The sequence below is a fragment of the Aegilops tauschii genome, chromosome 2, assembly GCF_002575655.3.
Source record: "Aegilops tauschii subsp. strangulata cultivar AL8/78 chromosome 2, Aet v6.0, whole genome shotgun sequence".
NCBI lineage: Eukaryota > Viridiplantae > Streptophyta > Magnoliopsida > Poales > Poaceae > Aegilops > Aegilops tauschii.
In genome coordinates this window covers 305,845,837-305,853,051 of record NC_053036.3, presented here as the reverse complement: position 1 = coordinate 305,853,051, position 7,215 = coordinate 305,845,837, and the positions used below count along the sequence as shown (strand labels likewise).

The 7,215-nt window shown below is 42.7% G+C and overlaps 1 long non-coding RNA gene across 4 annotated transcripts; it reads right to left on the bottom strand.

Annotated features, from left to right (window-relative positions):
- Positions 1 to 2,752: 2,752 nt before the first annotated feature.
- LOC109770452 (uncharacterized) lies at positions 2,753 to 6,513 on the bottom strand. 4 transcript variants are annotated; one of them, XR_012202569.1, is made up of 7 exons: positions 6,266 to 6,513; positions 5,272 to 5,456; positions 5,056 to 5,139; positions 4,849 to 4,958; positions 4,281 to 4,417; positions 3,839 to 3,929; positions 2,753 to 3,168 (listed from the first exon to the last, which is right to left on the bottom strand). It is a non-coding gene; the product is annotated as an uncharacterized lncRNA (long non-coding RNA). The 4 variants fall into 4 exon arrangements; XR_012202568.1 differs by lacking the exon at positions 2,753 to 3,168 and adding an exon at positions 5,937 to 6,186 and having other exon boundaries at positions 3,551 to 3,929; XR_012202570.1 differs by lacking the exon at positions 3,839 to 3,929 and having other exon boundaries at positions 2,927 to 3,168.
- Between the last annotated feature and the right edge of the window lie 702 nt (positions 6,514 to 7,215).

The window sequence follows — 7,215 nt, the reverse complement described above, 5'->3', positions numbered from 1 at the left end:
CTTGATACTTATCAGGCTAGTCCAGAATTGCGAGTCCCCCTGTCTTTTTTCAATGCCTGACAAGCATTTGTTCTGGATATATTTAGATCTAATGATATCTTGCCAAAGTCCCTCCTCAGCTTCTAGTTTCCAAATCCATTTAGCTAGCAAGGCAATGTTAAATTTCTCTAGATTGATTAGCCCGAGCCCTCCTTGTTGTTTAGGAAGGCAGCATGTTTTCCAGTTAACTAAATGATACTTTTTTTTATCCTCTTCCGCTTGCCATACCAGTCTCGCCCTGAAGAAATCAACTTTTTTCCTGACTCCAACAGGGAGCAGATAGAAAGACATCATGTATATAGGAATATTTGTTAGGCACGACTGTACTAATGTGACTCTGCCAGCAATATTGAGCAATCTGCCTTGCCAGCACGCACATCTTTTCTCTATTTTCTCAGTTACATTCCTCCACATCCCATTACTGATCCTTTTATCATGGACTGGTAGGCCTAGGTATTTCAGTGGCATCTCCCCAAACGCACAAGTAAAAATCTCTTGATATATATCTTTCTTGTCCTTAGCTTCTCCAAAGAGGTATATGTCACTTTTGTGAAAATTAATTGTGAGTCCTGACATTTGTTCAAAAGCAGTCAGAATAAATTTGAGATTTCTCGCTGACACCTCATCATCCTGGATTAGGAATATGGTGTCATCTGCATATTGCAGCATGTTCACTCCATTTTCATGATTGTCTGTGAGAACCCCTTTAATAAATCCCTCATTTCTAGCTCTGTCCATAATAATGGCCAGGGTGTCAATAGCTAAATCAAACAATAGGGGGGATAATGAGTCCCCCTGGCGAAGCCCTTTAAAAGTTTTAAAAAACTTCCCAATTTTGTCATTTACCTTCACACCCACTTGTCCCCCCTCATGGTGTGCATCACCCAGTCACACCACTTGTCAGGAAAGTTTTTGAGTTTCAGCATTTTATGGACCAAAGGCCATTTGATTTTGTCATATGCCTTTTCAAAATCTACCTTAAATAGCATAGCATTTTGTTTTTTCATTTTGATTGAATTTATAGCTTCATGTAGGATCACCACTCCCTCCATAATGTATCTGCCTTTCACAAAAGCAGTTTGAATGGGGGAGATGATGGGGTTAACAACCTTACTAAGCCTGTTCATCAGGACTTTAGTGATGATTTTGAAGCTGACATTCAACAGGCAAATGGGTCTGAATTTCTGGATCTGTTTGGCATCTTTGACCTTTGGGACCAAGGTAATGATCCCATAATTCAACCTAGCTAAATCAACCACACCTCTGTGGAAATCATCCATAATGTTTTTTATATCATTCTTGATTAAATCCCAGAAGTTCTGATAGAATTCAATAGCAAATCCATCAGGGCATGGGCTTTTGTTTTTTTCCATGGAGAACACCACTTCCCTAATCTCTTCCATGGAGAAGTCCTTAACCAATTCATCTTGTGTTTGAGGAGAGATCTCTGCAGACCCTTGTATGTTGAGATTGATAGTAGAGTTTTCAGCTTGACCAAAAAGATTTTTACTACGCCTCCAAGGTACAAAGACCTTCTCGATTCGGTTCAGTAGTTGCTCAAGTCAGATGCCTGAATCTGTTCTAGTTCAGTCGATTAGTTTTTGGGGACAGACTTCAGAGTATGATGTTCTGTAGTTGTGACTTTTGAGTGCTTCGGGTGTGCCTTTGATTTGTTCATTGATTTTGATAGCTTGTACAGTTGATTGAGTACATCTTCCGCCTCGCCTCCTCTGACTTGTATCGGGGTCTCACTCGTGTACTCGTGGTGCTGCGGGCTAACATCGGCGGAGCTACGCATGGGGTGAGCAGACCGGCCTTGCTCCGGAATTCTGTCGGTGTATCGTTTGGGATGGCTGGTGGAGATGGCGAATTTCGACACTTCGAATGCCTCTACTTCGGTTCCTTTGCTTCGCTAGCTGTTTCTGGTGGCCATGCGTTTCTTCGGCTTCTTCTGCCTGAAATGAGCTTCCCTGGAGAGTAATGAGTTCCCGAGCGGATGCTAAGGAAGCAGATAAGTGGGCTTGAGTACTTGACTCGTTCCTTAATAGGAATATTGATTAAATTCTTATAATTCAATGCAAGCCGGCATTGTTTTCTAGCAAAAGGCAGCTTTTACTAATATTGTTGTCTAGGTTGATGAACTGGTGCCTTTGTTGTGAGTGATATAGAATTTCTGTTTTTGATAGTCTGACCGATACAGTCTATTTTATCCTCACATTCTCTCGGTTATGTGCATAAGGGCTTCTTAACTGCTGTAAAACTCTTGTTTCATTTATGAAATAGAACAAGGAGGTGCGGCTCCTGTATTTCGAGAAATAAAATCTTATAGTTATATAGTATATTGTAAATTGGTACTACCACGTTAGTTAAGTCGTGGATCCCTGCATCCAGTACCAGTTTAGTCAGTATAACTCGTGATCAACAGTTAAAATCAACTATAAGTTAAGGTGAATGGTCCCTTGAATTGTATGCCTCGTTCACATGATGAATCCTTTGTGCAGGGAGTTCTAATTATGCATTATACGGGAGCCATGGCATGCTTGCGCTGGGCCGTTGGTGCTTCACCAAGGTGAAAGAATTTACCACTTCCACAAGGTCATACGGAACAGGTATATCTCACCAGCATGGGTGTTTGCTTTTCTTGATGGCCCATAACTATGAATTTCTTACTCAGCGCAAATAGTAGCTATTTGTATGCTGGAACGATGCTTACTTCTTGTGTTAATATGATAGTGCGGCTTTGTTTATGCGGAATAATTATCCAGGTATATAAAGAATGATCATCTAGGTATTTGAAGATCATCCACGTACATATTCAGAACCTGCAAGGGCTCATCTCTTGACAAAATAAATGTTCTAGAGATAAACCTTTAATAGAATATAAACATTTCCAACTCTAAACTTACCCAAATAGATATCATCTTGTTCAGTAATAGCAGAGTGATGGTTCATGGCTTCTTGCCACCATCGACTATCTTGCTTTCTTGGCATAGCAATACTGGGTAATTTCTACACATAGTTCATAATCCTTTTCCTCATTAACCCCATCAACCTCAAATTGGCACAACACTACATCTCTGCCGGAGTGACTTCCGTTTTCATCAGGTTCGGTAACCCGCAACTCAGGTTCTGCATCAGTAAGCAGCAGAAAAAAACAAAGTCAATGCTATCATTACAAAAACAAATGTGTAAAACGATGTTTGGTCTTGCAGCACTTACTGAAGGGGGTAAGAAAGTAAGCACTGCAGCATGACATGTATAATTGAATAGTCAAACATTTTGACTGCATAAATCTGATGTATTAGCATTCATGCATGACTGGGGAGTAGTGGAATAAAAGCCAGAAAAGATGACAAAAGGGAGATCAACTATGAAAATACTTGCATCCAACCCTTCTATTCTTCAGTCTGATGTCTATTTAAGTACAGAACATATTTTCCAGGGATTATTGCATTATCTTGGTGGACCTCAAAAGGAATTAAGAGCTGCTACGGTGACAAGAAGAAAAATAGAGGAGGAAAATATCTCAATTGTAATTTTGTAGATCAGTATACAAGAGAAAAAACACTTAGCATTAATCTGAATAAGTGAGAAAAGCTGATATGTTCAAAGGACCTGAATTTTAGAAGTATGTCACATGGGAACAACAAAATCTAGCATAAGAATGTACAGAGAAACTACAACATATTAAAGCAACAGCAGACCTGTAAAGCTATTTTTGGGTATACATGTATACATAGTAATACCATCTAACTATTTTTTTGTCATACATTTCTACTAAATATTAGCGTGATAGTACGTTTTCAAACTCTCTGGAAGTAAAGTAGATGGCCACCAAGCTTTTGTTTGCTGGAGAAGTGCCATGATACAGATGTATCTAGCATTGTCACCTACATAAACAGTGAAACTTCAAAAGAAATAATTATAATATTAAACTATCTTAAATCCTGATGATAGTCTCATTCATTGCTAGGTTTGCAATCTTCTTGAAAATTATGATACAACTAATCTGAAGAAAATCAATTGGCAGAGGAGGAGACAATGTATACCCAAAAAATTCATGTTCATAGGTTTACTTTGGATCACTGGTTGAGACAAACCAACAAATTAGTATGGATGTTACAACCTTAACTCATCTTTATCCCCATGGGTGAAAAAACAATAGAACAAGGTAAGAAGACATGGTAGTTGGAGGAAACAAGAGAGGAAGGAGGGGAGAGGGCCCTGCGTGGGGCATCCACCTCGTGTGGATCTGGCCGCTTGGCGGTGAGGCTAGACGGCGAGAAGCAGAAGACCAATGTGACACACCTCGCCTAGAATCGACTCTTGCTCAACTGCACTCCACACACGGATCTCGCTGGTGCATGGCGTGGCCGCTCTGCGTCGGAGGCAAGCAAAAATTATCAGCAAGCAAAGTCGCACTCAATTTTGAAGCAAGCAGACAAAATCTCTGAATAAAAGTTTACAGAGGGAGTACAGTTACAGAGGGGTACAGTAAGACAAAGTAAATAAGCTCCATGTATTACGTAAACAGAATGGAAATAACCATATACATTTTCTATGCACCAACATATAACCCACTAAAGAACAGAGAACACTTTCTGTGCATCCATATATACTCACTAAAACACAAAGAGAATGGTAATTGTTCCTCTATTGTCTGCATGTGCCCACATACGATCATCTCTCATAATTACTTATAACATTCTCCTTGCTAAGTAAACTCCAGAAATCATACATAAGCCTTGCTAAGTAATGTTTTAGAAACAAACACGAGGAAAATGCTGGGAACAGGAAAAAACGTATTACCTTCAGCAAGAATCAATGTTTCAGCATTCGTGTTGATTGTTGTACAGTAAGATTCACAAATTCTGGAACATTCTTCGAACAAACCATCCATACCCAGGATATATCAAATACTTCCACATGAAAATGAATAAAAAACATGGCAGAAATCATCCATCAGTAGAGTTTTGCAGGCACAAGCTCGAATAGTCCCACACCGACTCTGCGTACCTAGTTGAATAGGAACCAAGGATGGCAGAAGGAACAATTCTGGGGGGTAGGGTTTACACCTGACCTGTCAAAAAATCCAAGCATCTGCACCAGCAGCAGCAGGCATACAGTTCAGATCGACATAAATAGTTTCGTCAAGATTTTACTCTGGCTTTGAATTCTGCATAACTAATTTAAAGCATGCAGTTTCAGACTTGTGAGAAAACTAACAAGAACCTTGCTTCCAGTTTTATCATCATTGCACCACCATGGTCATGTATCCATTTCCTTGTTTTTGGCACGGACATATCTTGCTCATCATCGACATTCTCACCAAGTAGTCTTAGAGCAGTGTAGTTGAGAGCTGAGCTGAGCATGGAGCTTCCGCCTTCTGCATGTATTCCCCATCCTCCATCCATATTCTGATACAAAAATAAAACTTGGATCAGTCTACTTTTGTTGATATATTATTCTACTCATTTTTTATCTCCTGAATCTGCTGTGAGCATCAGTTTCACACGATATCAATAATGTCCTACCTTGGCATAACATCAAACATCTTGTATGCAAAACACTCACCTTGGCTTACCTTTAATGTGATTGTAAACTATTCTATTAACCAGGATGATTATTTCTGAAGCATACATGCTCGCTCATAGCAAGATTAGCTTTGTACTATTAAATAGTGAAAGCTAAATTGCAGAGACCAAGCATCCTATACATGTAAGGAAACTGAAATCCAGATATCCATAGGTATATAACCATTTAGACCAGTCACTAATCTAACACGCGAGGTTCAGGCAAATCAAAAAACGGAGTGGAAAAGAGAGGGGAGGAGGCAAATCAGAAGGGACTAAAGCAGAGGCCGTGTCGTTCCATAGAAGCTCGGCAACGTTGGTGACCTGTGCTTCTCCTCTTGACCACGGCACCACCTCGGAGCAGGGGGTCTTCACCATGCATGAGCGGGCCCATGGGGAAGAGACAGTGTATCTGAGGTGGTGAAGATCTGGTCAATGGTTGGGAACATGAGGGAGATCGGGCCCTTGCCCTCGTCCGGCTGGAGAACCTCCTCGGCGCCCTTGCCCTCGTCTGGCCGGCGACTTCCTCGCAGCTTTCCAGCAGCCATCAGCTGCGTGGTGGCCGCATCGAGGACTGGGAGTAGGTCAGTAGGAGGAGGGAGATCGACCAGGGAAACCATAGCGGCCACTGGGAAGGAGAAATGAGAGGGCACCTTGTTCATGGTGTCGGCACCAGGGTCAGATCCACATCGAGCTTCCTCCTTGCGTGGCCGTGATGCATCGTGGCGCTCACGCCACCGTGGCCATTGATCCGGACCTGCTGCTCAATCTGGGAGAGAGGAATGGGAGGAGGTTGGCGGTGGAGGGGAGGAGAGAATGGGTGGAGGCGCAGGCTGTGCGGCGGCGGCTGCGTCTGCGGGGGAGGTCGTCCAGAGAAGGAAGAGGGGGAGGAATTGGGGATGGGGAACGGGTGCTGGTGGGGATGGCGATTGGTTTCTTTTTTTGTCTAGTAGCTTGCCGACGTGGACTGCGCGAGGATGCGCCCTTTGCGCCACCGTTAATGGGTTGTATTAGGGAAAGATATGTGTCTTATCCGTATCATAAAGATAAAACTACAAGTCACGTAAGGACCGACATGACAAAACTGAAAAGATGTTAGATGACACCAACGCCCGTCACTGTCTCTGGCACCACCACAGCCACCGAAGAAAGAATAAAAGATCACCTCCTCACCCAAACTCAACACACGACTCCATCGCTGATATGCAGCTCTGAGGACTTCTAATGTGGCTCATCAAAAGTGAAGCTCTTACCGTTGAACAAATCAGACCGGGGCAACACTCCGGACACGCCATCGAACTCCAGATCTAGCACCCCGCCACGACTAAGACGCCGAAGGAGGAAATCATACCTGCCATCCACGAACCACGGACCCAGCACACGTTTCGTCTTCTAGATGTCGTCGATGCAAACCACAATCTGCATCCGCTCCTGGACTACCTCCCAAGCTCCGCGCCAACGCTGGAGCAAACGCCGTTGCAATGACGGAGCCCGAGGACGCAAGTCCACCACGAGGACGCCGCTACTGCCATCATCCTTGCTTGAACATACTGATTTTCAAATTCATCCCCAACCATACGACCGATGGCTTGGTCAAAGAAGG